Here is a 16,291-nt window from a genome sequence, read left to right as displayed (position 1 = left end):
AGCCTAAAACAATTTATGGTCAGGCCTGACAAATATCTCTCTTTGTCCTAACATTTTGTTTACCGGCATCCCCGAGAAACAACTAAGACCCTTCAGAACAGTAACACACCACAGGACCAGCTACATGCGCCATGTCGATCACCGGCTGTCTATATTTCACAGGAAGCACAATCTTCCCCACTGATCCCCCAGCCAAATTTCTCCCATGAGGGACCCACCTCCTCATCAGCAGGCCATTATGGAGAAAATAAGCTCCAGAATGGTTTCCGAACTTACCAGAACGCACAGCCCGATCAAATAGTTTAACTAAAGAAAGGTCATCCATCTGGTCCTTCACCAATTCTGCATGAGAAACAGACCCAAGATCAGATATTTGTACGTCAACTCTTGGCAGCACACTGAGAGAACGGGACACTGCACACACCGACTGCTCAGGGACCTCAGACCTCGCTTTAGCAGGAGACAATACTGTTGGGAATTCATAAGGGGTAGATTTGGTCAAAGTCAAGAATATTATTAATTTCATGGAAATTATAATATTAAGAAAAATTGTTAATTAATGATCAATTAAATGAGTCCAGCTAATCAAATTACTTGTTAATACCTACGGAGCACCACCCTTTGTAAAAGGGAACTTTGTATCAAATCAGAAAACAGTCTCATAATGTTAAAGGGATTTATCTTGAAAATGTCAACGTTGGTTACAATGTACACTTAAGATAATGAGTGAATATTCGAGCATAAACCTTATTTACCAGCCATTAGTGAAATACAAGACACAAATATCACAGACACTGCTTCTTAAAATCAAAATGTAAGGGTTTATTTACTTAGGCAAGTTGATTAAAACGATACACATAAGTCAATAACCATGAACTAATCTAATTTAAGAAAGCAGACATAGCACAAGCAATAATAAGAACAGTTTAGATTATAAAGCCATGTATTTCTATCTATGTGCGGGTGAGTGCACACGTGTAGTGTGTGTGTGTGTGTGTGTGACAGAGGAACATCACTCTAGAAATTAGATGAATTCAGATGGCAGACGCGAGACCTTGACGTCACGCGAGGGTGTGAGGTGGCTTTTAAGCCACGGGTAGATCAATTGCTAAAAGCAATGTGGTGGACAACTTCTGAAAGTTGAATATTCTACCTTTAATCAGTAGGGGAAATATGCATATGAATATAAAAAACACCGCTACTACGAGACGTAAACATAACATAATTACTGAACGTAGCGATCAAATTGACCGGAGAAAATACGCTGTATGGGTCCTGTTTGCAAGGTAGGGTGACTTTGCGTCTAATGTCTTTTCACAGTTTCTCAAATCAGATCTTCTCCAACACCACCAAGTTCTCCAGTGAGGCTGGTCAACTCTAACAGTAACTGCTCTGGCAGAGTGGAAGTCTTCCATAACGGCTCGTGGGGGACAGTGTGTGATGACTTCTGGGAGCTGAGTGATGCTGAAGTGGTCTGTAGACAGGTTGGTTGTGGCAGGGCTCTGTCAGCTCCACAAAGGGCACATTTTGGACAGGGAAGTGGAGACATCTGGTTGGATGATCTTCAGTGTTCAGGAAATGAGTCATGGATAACAGACTGTGCACATCGGGGACTAGGCAGACACAACTGTGGACATCATGAAGACGCTGGTGTTATTTGTGAAGGTAAATGTCTATACATACAGTAAGCACAGTGCAGTTGGTTTTCATCACTAGAACCAGAGAAAGTATCAAAGCACTAATTTGATATATTACAGAATGGTTGTATTTTGGTACAACAATAAGCTACATTTACATTTAAAATACATGTATATATCCTCTGATTTGTACCAAACAACAAATGCATATTCCTCCACTCCGTTAAAGGAATATACGTTTAAGGAATTACTTTTTGTTGGGACAATTTCTTTAAACCATGTGAAAATGGAGCAGACACATTAACAGTTTAAGTACTGTCAAATTGACGAAATAGTTATTTTTGCTCAATACTGGTATATTTCCAACCTGCAGTTGCAATGTCGGTTGAACAATATTTTCCTTTGACTTTAAACAGGAATTGGCAGGACAAGTTATCCAGTGAGGCTGGTCAACTCTAACAGTAACTGCTCTGGCAGAGTGGAAGTCTTCCATAACGGCTCGTGGGGGACAGTGTGTGATGACCGGTGGGAGCTGAGTGATGCTGAAGTGGTCTGTAGACAGATTGGCTGTGGCAGGGCTCTGTCAGCTCCACAAAGGGCACATTTTGGACAGGGAAGTGGAGACATCTGGTTGGATGATCTTCAGTGTTCAGGAAATGAGTCATGGATAACAGACTGTGCACATCGGGGACTAGGCAGACACAACTGTGGACATCATGAAGACGCTGGTGTTATTTGTGAAGGTAAATGTCTATACATACAGTAAGCACAGTGCAGTTGGTTTTCATCACTAGAACCAGAGAAAGTATCAAAGCACTAATTTGATATATTACAGAATGGTTGTATTTTGGTACAACAATAAGCTACATTTACATTTAAAATACATGTATATATCCTCTGATTTGTACCAAACAACAAATGCATATTCCTCCACTCCGTTAAAGGAATATACGTTTAAGGAATTACTTTTTGTTGGGACAATTTCTTTAAACCATGTGAAAATAGAGCAGACACATTAACAGTTTAAGTACTGTCAAATTGACGAAATAGTTATTTTTGCTCAATACTGGTATATTTCCAACCTGCAGTTGCAATGTCGGTTGAACAATATTTTCCTTTGACTTTAAACAGGAATTGGCAGGACAAGTTATCCAGTGAGGCTGGTCAACTCAAGCAGTAACTGCTCTGGCAGAGTGGAAGTCTTCCATAACGGCTCGTGGGGGACAGTGTGTGATGACCGGTGGGAGCTGAGTGATGCTGAAGTGGTCTGTAGACAGATTGGCTGTGGCAGGGCTCTGTCAGCTCCACAAAGTGCACATTTTGGACAGGGAAGTGGAGACATCTGGTTGGATGATCTTCAGTGTTCAGGAAATGAGTCATGGATAACAGACTGTGCACATCGGGGACTAGGCAGACACAACTGTGGACATCATGAAGACGCTGGTGTTATTTGTGAAGGTAAATGTCTATACATACAGTAAGCACAGTGCAGTTGGTTTTCATCACATATTTCATTTCATTTCATTTAACTTTTATTTATCCTCGAGAGACCAATTGAGGGGTGACCCTCATTTTCAATGACGTCGAGTCAAAACAAATTCAAAACAACAATACAAACAAAATATTCAATGCAAAAACATCAAATACACAACAAGTGAAGAGAAGAAAAAAACAAAACGATTGAAACATTTACAGAGTGGGGAAGAGTGGCAGCAATTAAAAGGCATAAAGTACAATATAGTCTAATTAAAACAGTTACAAGTAGAGTTTGGCAGATCCAAGATAGTCTGTTTAAATTGGCCAAAGGATATGAATGTATTTAGTTAAATTTTTAGCTGTAAGTTGTTCCAGGAGTCAGGTGCACTGAAGCTAAAAGCTGTTTTTCCCAGCTCAGACTGGGCTTGTGGGACATAAAGCATAAGCATGTCAGTGGAGCGGGTCTGATAAAGCCCATCTGAAACAAGCAGCATTTCTGTTAAATAACGAGGAAGCTTCCCAGTCAAGGCTTTGTAAATAAAAACATGCCAATGTGCATCACGTCTCTCTTTAAGGGAGGGCCACCCAACCTTCTCATATAAAAGACAATGGTGTGTGTCATAAGCATCTCCTGTGATGAACCTTAAAGCAGAGTGAAAAACTGAGTCTAGGAGTTTTAGACATGAATGTGATGCATGCCGGTAGACCACATCACCGTAATCAAGGACAGACATAAAAACTGCCTCAATAATCCTTTTCCTACTGAACAACGGGAAGGTGGCTTTATTCCTATAAAATATCCAATCTTTTGTCGCAGACGACAGACAAGATTTTTTATGTGAAATGTAAAAGAGAGTTTTTCATCTATCCAGATGCCAAGATATTTATATTCAGTGACTCTTTCAATATGAGATCCATTATTTGTGTGAATAATAAGATCATTAAAATACATAGTTTTTGCTCTGGAGAAACACATATATTTGGTTTTGTCTGTATTAAGAACAAGCCTGAGGTCCACTAGACAGTCCTGCAGGGTGTTAAAAGAGCTTTGTAGGTTCTCAATAGATTGGTGCACCGAATCGGAAATGCAATACAGTACAGTGTCGTCAGCGTATAGATGGGCGTGACAGTTTTTTAGCGATGAAACAATGTTATTTATATAAATTGTGAAAAGAACTGGACCTAAAATTGAGCCCTGTGGGACACCATTTGTAACAGTTAAAAACTCAGACTGGTATCTTCCCAGTTTAACTGACTGCTGTCTATCAGAGAGATAATCCCTAAACCAGCTACATGCAGACTGATCAAAGCCAATGTCATGCAGCCTCTGTAAAAGCAAATGGTGGTCAACAGTATCAAAGGCCTTTAAAAGATCAATAAAAAGTGCTGCACAGTGCTTTTTCTTGTCTAATGCTGTAACAATGTTGTCTACAACCAAAGTCACAGCAGAGACAGTACTGTGACCTGCCCTAAAACCAGATTGGAATGGGCTCAAAATGGAAGCACTAGTTAGAAATGTTTTTAACTGATTATTAATAAGTGATTCTAGAATTTTTGCGAGGCATGGGAGTTTGGAAATTGGCCTGGAGTTATTAAGATTATTTTTGTCACCACCTTTATGTAAAGGAATTACATGAGCTTTTTTCCAAATTTTAGGAACTATTCCAGAGGAGATGGAAAGATTAAAAATATGGGTAATTTGTTTTGATATTATATGTGTAGAGAGCTTGATTGAAAACAGGTCCAGAGAATGTATCAAAGCACTAATTTGATATATCAGTGATTCCTGAGAAGCGGGACAAAAGGCCGTCTTCCAATATTAACTGCTGTTATGTTTAAAAGTGAACATATTTAAAATTGTAGATGTTATTAGGGATTAAGAATAGAATGTCTGGAGCACAATTATCCCCTTAAATTTAATTTCATCATTATTATGTCAAATATATGACGCTTGTTATCTTCTCACGACGTCCAAAACAGTGTGTCCACAGAGAAGGGTTCAATCATTCATATGCAATAAAACCTATTGAAACATTACATTACATTACATTACATGAAAATCAACACTAAATAATCACTCATATCAATGAAAACTGTTTTTCTACAACACATTCATGTTTTATAAGGTTTCAAAGTGGTTGGACACTTTTTGTCACCACCGTCAGACAATCCATTAAAATGTAATAAAATCAGGCAAAATAAGGTGCAGCTGTCACTATGAAGGACCTCTTGTCACATTCTACCTCTGCAGGGTACATGAGAGTCAGACAGGCTCTGATAAGTGTTGTAGTTTTAGAATATTTTACATTCCAAATCTTGAAAGTCCTGCGTCACAACCATGATACGTTAACACCAACTTACAATTTCTGAAGAAGTTATTTGAAATGTTTCGAAAATGTTATTGTCCTGAAGTAGTTCATACTAGCACCTATAATCAACAGAAAAACTATATGGCTACTAGAAAAACTCTATTTGTTCTGTTTAAGAAACGTTAAATATGTCAACACTGTCAGATGTCAACTCCGTCAGATTTCCTGTCTGACGGTGGTGACAGGCTAATTACGGAGTTGACATTCAATGTGAAGGCATCGTATTTGGGTGGTTTTCAAGTTATTATAATAGTATTAAATATAGAAATAGGGTTTAGTTGTTCTAACACTGTATTTATGGAAACTGTCACAAACTTCTTTTGGCATGGATGATTCTTAAAAAAGTACAGGATGATATACAAAATCAGGCGATTTGGTGTGAGTCTGTTAGAGCAAGTCTGATTGAAAGACTGTAATGTGAATCTTGAATTTACACTCAACCAATAATATGCTGTTATAAAATAACTGTTATTGATTATTAATGGTTAAAATTACTACATCTGGGTTTTTGTCACCACCGTCAGATATGTCAAATCCATAAAATATACTCGTCAACTCCGTCAGATATGTGTCAACTCCATCAGATTTATATTATTTTGATAATATTGCATAATGATAATTCATAGTTGTTGAGGAATGGTTGGTCATATATGAAAATCTAACCAGTCACCTAACATGAGAATGTGTTTTGAAAATGAAATATATCTTGATTGCTGTTCATTTTAAAGTAAAAATTCTATTACACACTTCAACTGAAGAACATAGAGGAAAATCGATATAAAACATTTATATTCATATACATTTTGAAAATATGTTTTGTGGCCTCTGTCAGTCTTGGTGAATAGTTGTGATCAAATACATCTCATGGGTTTAGCATAAATTGAGGGAAAATTAATTTGTGTTTTTGGTGTCTGACGGTGTTGACACAAAATAAGGAATGGAAAGCTAGAAAGCCCATTTTAATAAAAAGGACAAAAGCTGGGAGGCTGTGTCAAAGCTTAGCTCAGTAGCTTAGTATATGTTGGATACATACATGTAATTTAATTTGCCTAAACATAGGGTTTGTATTTTTTCAACATTGCACCCTATTTTGTCCCACTGATATTACAGCATTATTGTATTCTGCTAATAAAATAAGCTACATTTCCATTTAGATTACAAATATCTATCCTCTGATTTGTACCACAGAAATAGACATTTTCCTTCACTCTGTTAAAGGAATATACATTTAAGGAATTACATTTTGTTGGGATTTTTATTTTAAAACCATGCTAAAATGGAGCAGAAGCATTAACAGTTGAAGTACTATCATAGTGATGAAAAAGTAATTTTTGCTCAATACTTGTGTATTTCGAACCTGCAATGTGGGTTGAACGATATATTCCTTTGACTTTAAACATATATTGGTATTGCAGCAGTTTCTACAACCACACCTGCTCCAACACCACCAAGTTATTCAGTGAGGCTGGTCAACTCTAACAGTAACTGCTCTGGCAGAGTGGAAGTCTTCCATAACGGCCAGTGGGGGACAGTGTGTGATGACCGGTGGGAGCTGAGTGATGCTGAAGTGGTCTGTAGACAGATTGGCTGTGGCAGGGCTCTGTCAGCTCCACAAAGGGCACATTTTGGACAGGGAAGTGGACCAATCTGGTTGGATGATCTTCAGTGTTCAGGAAATGAGTCATGGATAACAGACTGTGCACATCGGGGACTAGGCAGACACAACTGTGGACATCATGAAGACGCTGGTGTTATTTGTGAAGGTAAATGTATATACATAGTAAGCACAGTGCAGTTGGTTTTCATCACTAGAACCAGATAATGTATCAAAACACTAATTTGATATATCAGTGATTCTTGAGAAGCGGGACTAAAGGCCGTCTTCCAATATTAACTGCTGTTATGTTTAAAAGTGAACATATTTAAAATTGTAGATGTTATTAGGGATTAAGAATATAATGTCTAGAGCACAATTATCCCCTTAAATTTAATTTCATCATTATTATGTCAAATATATGACACTTGTTATCTTCTCACGACGTCCAAAACAGTGTGTCCACAGAGAAGGGTTCAATCATTCATATGCAATAAAACCTATTGAAACATTACATTACATTACATCGAAAGCAACACTAAATAATCACTCATATCAATGAAAACTGTTTTTCTACAACACCTTCATGTTTTATAAGGTTTCAAAGTGGTTGGACACTTTTTGTCACCACCGTCAGACAATCCATTAAAATGTAATAAAATCAGGCAAAATAAGGTGCAGCTGTCACTATGAAGGACCTCTTGTCACATTCTACCTCTGCAGGGTACATGAGAGTCAGACAGGCTCTGATAAGTGTTGTAGTTTTAGAATATTTTACATTCCAAATCTTGAAAGTCCTGCGTCACAACCATGATACGTCAACACCGACTTACAATTTCTGAACAAGTTATTTGAAATGTTTCGAAAATGTTATTGTCCTGAAGTAGTTCATACTAGCACCTATCATCAACAGAAAAACTATATGGCTACTAGAAAAGCTCCATTTGTTCTGTTTAAGAAACGTTAAATATGTCAACACCTTCAGATGTCCGTCAGATTTCCTGTCTGACGGTGGTGACAGGCCAATTACGGAGTTGACATTCAATGTGAAGGCATCGTATTTGGGTGGTTTTCAAGTTATTATAATTATATTAAATATAGAAATAGGGTTTAGTTGTTTTAATACTGTATTTATGGAAACTCTCACAAACTTCTATTGGCATGGATGATTCTTAAAAAAGTACAGGATGATATACAAAATGAGGCGATTTGGTGTGAGTCTGTTAGAGCAAGTCTGATTGAAAGACTGTAATGTGAATCTTGAATTTAAACTCAACCAATAATATGCTGTTATAAAATAACTGTTATTGATTATTGATGGTTAAAATGACTACATCTGGGTTTTTGTCACCACCGTCAGATATGTCAAATCCATAAAATATACTTGTCAACTCAGTCAGATATATTTGTCAACTCCGTCAGATATGTGTCAACTCCATCAGATTTATATTATTTTGATAATATTGCATAATGATAATTCATAGTTGTTGAGGAATGGTTGGTCATATGTGAAAATCCAACCAGTCACCTAACATGAGAATGTGTTTTGAAAATGAAATATATCTTGATTGCTGTTAATTTTAAAGTAAAAATTCTATTACACACTTCAACTGAAGAACATAGAGGAAAATCGATATAAAACATTTATATTCATATACATTTTGAAAATATGTTTTGTGGCCTCTGTCAGTCTTGGTGAATAGTTGTGATCAAATACATCTCATGGGTTTAGCATAAATTGAGGGAAAATTAATTTGTGTTTTTGGTGTCTGACGGTGTTGACACATAATAAGGAATGGAAAGCTAGAAAGCCCATTTTAATAAAAAGGACAAAAGCTGGGAGGTTGTGTCAAAGCTTAGCTCAGTAGCTTAGTATATGTTGGATACATACATGTAATTTAATTTGCCTAAACATAGGGTTTGTATTTTTTCAACATTGCACCCTGTTTTGTCCCACTGATATTACAGCATTATTGTATTCTGCTAATAAAATAAGCTACATTTCCATTTAGATTACAAATATCTATCCTCTGATTTGTACCACAGAAATAGACATTTTCCTTCACTCTGTTAAAGGAATATACATTTAAGGAATTACATTTTGTTGGGATTTTTATTTTAAAACCATGCTAAAATGGAGCAGAAGCATTAACAGTTTAAGTACTATCATAGTGATGAAAAAGTAATTTTTGCTCAATACTTGTGTATTTCGAACCTGCAATGTGGGTTGAACGATATATTCCTTTGACTTTAAACAGATATTGGTATTGCAGCAGTTTCTACAACCACACCTGCTCCAACACCACCAAGTTATTCAGTGAGGCTGGTCAACTCTAACAGTAACTGCTCTGGCAGAGTGGAAGTCTTCCATAACGGCCAGTGGGGGACAGTGTGTGATGACCGGTGGGAGCTGAGTGATGCTGAAGTGGTCTGTAGACAGATTGGCTGTGGCAGGGCTCTGTCAGCTCCACAAAGGGCACATTTTGGACAGGGAAGTGGACCAATCTGGTTGGATGATCTTCAGTGTTCAGGGAATGAGTCATGGATAACAGACTGTGCACATCGGGGACTAGGCAGACACAACTGTGGACATCATGAAGACGCTGGTGTTATTTGTGAAGGTAAATGTCTATACAGTAAGCACAGTGCAGTTGGTTTTCATCACTAGAACCAGATAATGTATCAAAACACTAATTTGATATATCAGTGATTCTTGAGAAGCGGGACAAAAGGCCGTCTTCCAATATTAACTGCTGTTATGTTTAAAAGTGAACATATTTAAAATTGTAGATGTTTTTAGGGATTAAGAATAGAATGTCTGGAGCACAATTATCCCCTTAAATTTAATTTCATCATTATTATGTCAAATATATGACACTTGTTATCTTCTCACGACGTCCAAAACAGTGTGTCCACAGAGAAGGGTTCAATCATTCATATGCAATAAAACCTATTGAAACATTACATTGTGGCGTGTAGAGACGAGAGTCGGAGGCGGAGTGTCAAAAGACGGAGCTAACTGCTTTAATGACATTAATACACTTGTCGAGTAACAACAACGGAGCAGACAGTAAACTCTTGATAGTCTCAAAACGCCAACAAGACAAAACAGGAAATTCCCCCAGTCATAACAGTTCCCCCGGAACTTCAGTTCCATAGGTGAATTATGTAAAAGCACTACACAAGCCCCCCCAGAATTCACCCATAGTCAAAGTCCCCGCGCCGGAAAGGCACGATGGCCCGGCCGCGACTAGAACGAGTGGCAGGGGCCGAAGAGGGGAGGGGCGTGGTGGGTGCGGCAGGACCAAGCCCAGGACCGGGCGGCAACGGCACCGACAAGGCGGCAGGGAGCCCAGCGGGGCGTGGCAACGGGGGGCGTCCACGGCACGGAGCCTGGGCCAACTCCAACGGTCTGGAAATGTCCACGTGGGCAGGCTTGATCCTGTCGACAGAGACAGTCTCGGGCCTACCACCGACGTCCACGACCAGGCTCTTATCCCCGTGTCGCAAGACCCTAAACGGCCCGTCATAGGGGGGGCGCAACGGTCCACGGTGGGCGTCGTGGCGGATGAACACAAACTCCGCCGTGTGCAGATTGGGTGGCACCAGGGAAACGGGGGTGCAGTGCTGCGAAGTGGGGACGGGTGCGAACTGCTTGGCGACCTCCAGCAGAGAGGACCGCTGCCTGGCCGCCGACCAGGGTGTTGTGGCGTTCGGAATGAAATCCCCTGGAACTCGCAGCACCTGACCGTAGACTAACTCGGCAGACGAGGACTGCAGGTCCTCCTTAGGCGCCGTCCGGAGCCCCAGCATCACCCAGGGAAGTTTGTCCAACCAGTTGCCGTCCGTCAAACTGGCACGCAAGGCCGCTTTCATGGAGCGATGGAACCGCTCGCACAAACCATTAGCCTGAGGATGGTATGCGGTAGTGCGATGCAGTTTAACCCCCAGATCCTTAGCAACCACATTCCAGATCTCCGAGGTAAACTGTGCACCCCGGTCGGAGGAGAGGTCCGAAGGTGTCCCAAAGCGCGCGACCCACGTGCCGATAAACGCACGGGCCACATCGGAAGACGATGTCGAGGTGAGTGGCACAGCTTCAGGCCAACGCGTCGTCCTGTCCACCATCGTGAGGAGGTGGGTGAAACCATGCGAAGGGGGGAGTGGCCCCACCAGGTCGATGTTGACATGGTCGAACCTCCTAACAGGGACGACGAAAGGCTCCAACGGGGCCTTGGTGTGGCGGTGCACTTTTGCACGCTGACAGGACACACACGAGTCGACCCAGGCCCGTACGTCCTTCTTCAGTCCTTTCCAGACAAACTTCTGAGAGACCAGCCTCACGGACGCCCTCCTACCGGGATGGGACAGGCCGTGTATTGCCTCGAAAACAGCCCGCTGCCAGCCGGCAGGGACCAGTGGCCTGGGCTGGCCGGTGGAGAGGTCACACCATAACCTGACCCCTGAGTCGCCGATCGCCACTTTTTCCAGGCGCAGCCCGGTGTCCGAGTCTTTGAGGGACTGAAAACCGTGGTCAGTAGCCTGTTCCGCACTCATACGCGAGTAGTCGAGACCCAGCTGCACCGCGCCGACGATCACTCTGGAGAGGCAATCCGCGACCACGTTGGATTTGCCAGCGATGTGCCGGATGTCCGTGGTATACTCAGAGATGAATGACAGCTGGCGCTGTTGGCGGGCGGACCACGGCTCGGCTACCTTGGACATGGAGAACGTGAGGGGTTTGTGGTCCACAAAAACCGTAAACTGACGGCCCTCCAGGGCGAAGCGGAAATGACGGATTGCCAGCCAGACGCCGAGCAGCTCCCTGTCGAAAGTACTGTATATGCGCTCCCGGGGTACCAGCTGGCGGCTGAAAAAGGCGAGCGGTTGCCAGGCGCCACCGTCCCACTGCTCTAACACCGCGCCAACCGCGTAGTCAGACGCGTCGGTTGTGAGGGCCACCTGAGCTCCGGGCAACGGGTGGACCAACAATGCGGCCCGGCTCAATGCAGTCTTAGTGTCCTCGAACGCTCTGTCCCTCTCTGCAGTCCAGTCGACGTCTTGGCCGGTTTGTCTTGTCCTTGAGGGCCTCATACAGCGGGCGCACAGTGTGGGCCGCCCGGTATATGAATCGGTGATAGAAGGTGACCATCCCCAGGAACTCCCGGAGCCCCCGGGCCGAACGTGGGCGGGGAAAGTTGGAAACAGCCTCCACCTTCGACGGAAGGGGGACGGCACCATCCCTGTTGATGAGGTGCCCGAGGAACTGGATGGACGGCACCCCAAAAACACACTTCGCCGGGTTAATGATCAAGCCGTGGCGGTCGAGCCTTGTGAAGAGGGCCCGGAGGTGTGTGAGGTGCTCCTCCTCCGAGGAACTGGCGACCAGGACATCGTCCAAGTAGACGAAGATGAAAGGCATGTCCCTCAGCGCCGAGTCCATCAGCCGCTGGAAGGACTGGGCCGCGTTTTTCAGGCCGAATGGCATCCTGAGGAACTCAAACAACCCAAACGGAGTGACCACAGCTGTCTTCGGAACATCCGCAGGGTGCACCGGAACCTGGTGGTAGCCCCGCACAAGGTCGACTTTGGAAAACAGGAGCTTCCCCGCCAGATGCACGGAGAAGTCCTGAATATGGGGCACTGGATAGCGGTCGGGCGTGGTGGCGTCATTTAGGCGGCGGTAGTCTCCACATGGGCGCCAGCCGCCATCCTGCTTCGGAACCATGTGGAGTGGCGAGGACCACGGACTGTCGGAACGGCGAATGATGCCCAGGCGCTCCATGTTGGCGAATTCAGCCTTAGCAACCGCCAGTCTCTCCGGAGCGAGCCGTCGGGCCCTGGCATGGACGGGGGGCCCTTTCGTCTCAATATGGTGCTCCACACCGTGTTTCGTCGACGTGGACGAGAAGGTTGGTTGCAGCAGGCTAGAGAACTCTCTGAGCAGCCGCTGGTACTTGTCACCCTCAGAGAGCGAGCTAGAAAGGCCGTCGTATGTCCCCTCATCGCAGACACATGCGAACGAGGAGAAGGTCAATGCGTCCACCAGGCGCTCGTTCTTGACATCAACCAGCAGCCCGTGTGCGCACAGAAAATCTGCGCCGAGGAGGGGGAAGGAGACGTCGGCTGTAACAAAATCCCATGTGAACCGTTGACCTCCAAAACATAAATCCACAGACTTCGTGCCATACGTTCGGATCGGGGTGTCGTTGGCAGATGTTAAGGGAGGGCCGTGCAACCCGCCGGCGGCGTCGTCCACCGTAGCCGGCACCACGCTCCTCTGTGCACCGGTGTCGCACAGGAATTTACGCCTGGAGAGGGTGTCCACGATGAACAGCAGCCGGCCCTTTGTGCCTGCGCTCACGGCCACTACTGAGCGCAGGCCTTGGCGTTTCCCGCCGCGTTGAAAGTGCACGGATAGCGGCACCTTTTTGCCTTGGCCCCGAAACGTGCATGGAAATAGCATAAGCCCGCAGAGGTAAGGCTGTCGGTGGACGCGTGTCCTCCGCCAAGGGGAGCGCTGCTGCCCGGACGAGTGTAACTGCGTGTCGGGGCCAGCACATCCGGGCCGAAACGCTGGGTGGCCAGAAAGAACCTGTCTGCCTCCTCTGCCAGAGCCCGTGGCTCCGTGATGGATGTATTCGCGAGCGCTGTCTGGACGTGTGGTGGCATGTGTCGCAGGAAGAGTTCGATGAAAAGGAAATTTGGTACCTCCGTGCCCAGCAGGTTTAACATCATTTCCATATGTTCGGAGGGTTTGCTGTCCCCCAGGCCTTGAATGGCAAGAAGACGCCGGGCTCTTTCCGATCGTGACAGTTCAAAGATTTTGAGGAGGTAAGCCTTGAGCCCTGCATATTTATTTTGGGCAGGAGGAGATGTAATAAAGCTTACTGCCCTGGCTGCAGTGGAGCTCTCCAGTGCTGAGACGACGTGGTAATAGCGTGTGGCATCATCTGTAATCCCACGGAGGGTGAACTGAGCCTCTGCCTGTGCGAACCACGTTGCCGCGGACGTCTCCCAGAACTTCGGCAGTTTGAGAACGATGGAAAGCGCCATGCTGTTGCGATCGATATTCAAATCAGTCTCGGAATCTTCAGCGGGACTGACGTCGGGGTCACCAATGTGGCGTGTAGAGACGAGAGTCGGAGGCGGAGTGTCAAAAGACGGAGCTAACTGCTTTAATGACATTAATACATTTGTCGAGTAACAACAACGGAGCAGACAGTAAACTCTTGATAGTCTCAAAACGCCAACAAGACAAAACAGGAAATTCCCCCAGTCATAACAGTTCCCCCGGAACCCCGGAACTTCAGTTCCATAGGTGAATTATGTAAAAGCACTACAACATTACATTACATCAAAAGCAACACTAAATAATCACTCATATCAATGAAAACTGTTTTTCTACAACACATTCATGTTTTATAAGGTTTCAAAGTGGTTGGACACTTTTTGTCACCACTGTCAGACAATCCATTAAAATGTAATAAAATCAGGCAAAATAAGGTGCAGCTGTCACTATGAAGGACCTCTTGTCACATTCTACCTCTGTAGAGTACATGAGAGTCAGACAGGCTCTGATAAGTGTTGTAGTTTTAGAATATTTTACATTCCAAATCTTGAAAGTCCTGCGTCACAACCATGATACGTTAACACCGACTTACAATTTCTGAAGAAGTTATTTGAAATGTTTCGAAAATGTTATTGTCCTGAAGTAGTTCATACTAGCACCTATCATCAACAGAAAAACTATATGGCTACTAGAAAAACTCTATTTGTTCTGTTTAAGAAACGTTAAATATGTCAACACTGTCAGATGTCAACTCCGTCAGATTTCCTGTCTGACGGTGGTGACAGGCTTATTACGGAGTTGACATTCAATGTGAAGGCATCATATTTGGGTGGTTTTCAAGTTATTATAATTATGTTAAATATAGAATCAGGGTTTAGTTGTTCTAATACTGTATTTATGGAAACTCTCAAACTTCTATTGGCATGGATGATTCTTAAAAAAGTACAGGATGATATACAAAATCAGGCGATTTGGTGTGAGTCTGTTAGAGCAAGTCTGATTGAAAGACTGTAATGTGAATCTTGAATTTACACTCAACCAATTATATGCTGTCATAAAATAACTGCTATTGATTATTGATGGTTAAAATGACTACATCTGGGTTTTTGCCACCACCGTCAGATATGTCAAATCCATAAAATATACTCGTCAACTCCATCAGATATGTGTCAACTCCATCAGATTTATATTATTTTGATAATATTGCATAATGATAATTCATAGTTGTTGAGGAATGGTTGGTCATATGTGAACATCTAACCAGTCACCTAACATGAGCATGTGTTTTTAAATTTGAAACACATCTTGATTGCTGTTCATTTTAAAGTAAAAATTCTATTACACACTTCAAGTGAAGAACATAGAGGAAAATCGATATAAAACATTTATATTCATATACATTTTGAAAATGTGTTTTTTGGCCTCTGTCAGTCTTGGTGAATAGTTGTGATCAAATACATCTCATGGGTTTAGCATAAATTGAGGGAAAATTAATTTGTGTTTTTGGTGTCTGACGGTGTTGACACAAAATAAGGAATGGCAAGCTAGAAAGCCCATTTTAATAAAAAGGACAAAAGCTGGGAGGTTGTGTCAAAGCTTAGCTCAGTAGCTTAGTATATGTTGGATACATACATGTAATTTAATTTGCCTAAACATAGGGTTTGTATTTGTTCAACATTGCACCCTGTTTTGTCCCACTGATATTACAGCATTATTGTATTCTGCTAATAAAATAAGCTACATTTCCATTTAGATTACAAATATCTATCCTCTGATTTGTACAACAGAAATAGACATTTTCCTTCACTCTGTTAAAGGAATATACATTTAAGGAATTACATTTTGTTGGAATTTTTATTTTAAAACCATGCTAAAATGGAGCAGAAGCATTAACAGTTTAAGTACTATCATAGTGATGAAAAAGTAATTTTTGCTCAATACTTGTGTATTTCGAACCTGCAATGTCGGTTGAACGATATATTCCTTTGACTTTAAACAGATATTGGTATTGCAGCAGTTTCTACAACCACACCTGCTCCAACACCACCAAGTTATTCAGTGAGGCTGGTCAACTCTAACAGTAACTGCTCTGGCAGAGTGGAAGTCTTCCATAACGGCCAGTGGGGGACAGTGTGTGATGACC

This window comes from Ammodytes marinus, assembly GCF_949987685.1.
Source record: "Ammodytes marinus genome assembly, chromosome: 4".
NCBI classification, from domain to species: Eukaryota; Metazoa; Chordata; class Actinopteri; order Uranoscopiformes; family Ammodytidae; genus Ammodytes; species Ammodytes marinus.
This window is presented reverse-complemented; position numbering follows the sequence as displayed.